We start from the raw sequence: 1,021 nt of genomic DNA, 5'->3' as shown, positions 1-1,021 counted from the left end.
ATGACCCGACTTTGTACTAACTTTGTATTAAAGTTAGTATAAACTTGAGTCATCTATTTTGGAATAGAGGGAGTACTAGTAAGCTTCTCTGAAATTTCCTGGTAGCAAAGTCTGCAAATAATGGTCCCAGAATTCAAATTTGGCCTGTTCTTGGGCTTGAACTCAAATTTGGCTTGGGGGGGCATGTCTCGGAATTTTGAACTTTGACTAGCAGTAAGGTGGTGGCACTAGGACCTAGAAGCAAGTAGGAGGAATCTGGGCATGTTTGCAGTGTACTTGCCCTTGCTTTTGACTTGGGGAAAACTTGTACTAGCAGTACTATAGCAAGGCATTGTAATTCGTGTTAGTACTTGTCAAGCATGTAGATATGAATCTACTACTGCAAGATCTGGAATGCCAAGGAAAACTAGCAGGATATGAATCTACTACTGCTTCACTCCACCACACATGCCCCCTTGAGATGGTTCTCGCCCCCTCCCGATGTGATCTTGTTGCCCTGGCAGCAAAATCTCTATCGGTCCGTTGGAATTTCGAATTCGAATTCGGCATGGATGGCTTGTCCATACAGACAGGTTGGCAGTGCTGCTGCTAGCCAGCTAGTAGTACAAAGTGGTCCTGGATTTGTGAACATTTTTTTTCCCCTTGTAGATGGACTTATTGGTGGTGTCACTTTGACTTGCAGTGCCAGTGACCTCGGACTAAGGTATTATTATTAGAACCTATACTAGTGGTGCTAGTAGTAGCAGGAACCTGAGACATGTTGATTCCCTTCCCTTGCATGTGTGCCTTTACAAAATTTGAATGGAAGTGGTGTGATCCGAAGCCAACATGCATGTGAACGTGCAGATGTGGGTAGTAGAGTACACCCCTGATCTTGATCTTGACCCTGACTTGGAGACACCAAGCCATGGTGGCCTGTGAACTATGCAGAGATTCGAATTTCCTTGCAAAGATGGTGGTTTGTTGAACTTTGCAGAGATACCCATGGCCTTGTACGAGCCTCACTTTCAGTCATCGATTA

Source organism: Triticum dicoccoides, chromosome 7B (assembly GCF_002162155.2).
Source record: "Triticum dicoccoides isolate Atlit2015 ecotype Zavitan chromosome 7B, WEW_v2.0, whole genome shotgun sequence".
Classification (NCBI taxonomy): domain Eukaryota; kingdom Viridiplantae; phylum Streptophyta; class Magnoliopsida; order Poales; family Poaceae; genus Triticum; species Triticum dicoccoides.
The sequence above is the reverse complement of the archived record's forward strand: the minus strand, read 5'-3'. Positions refer to the sequence as shown.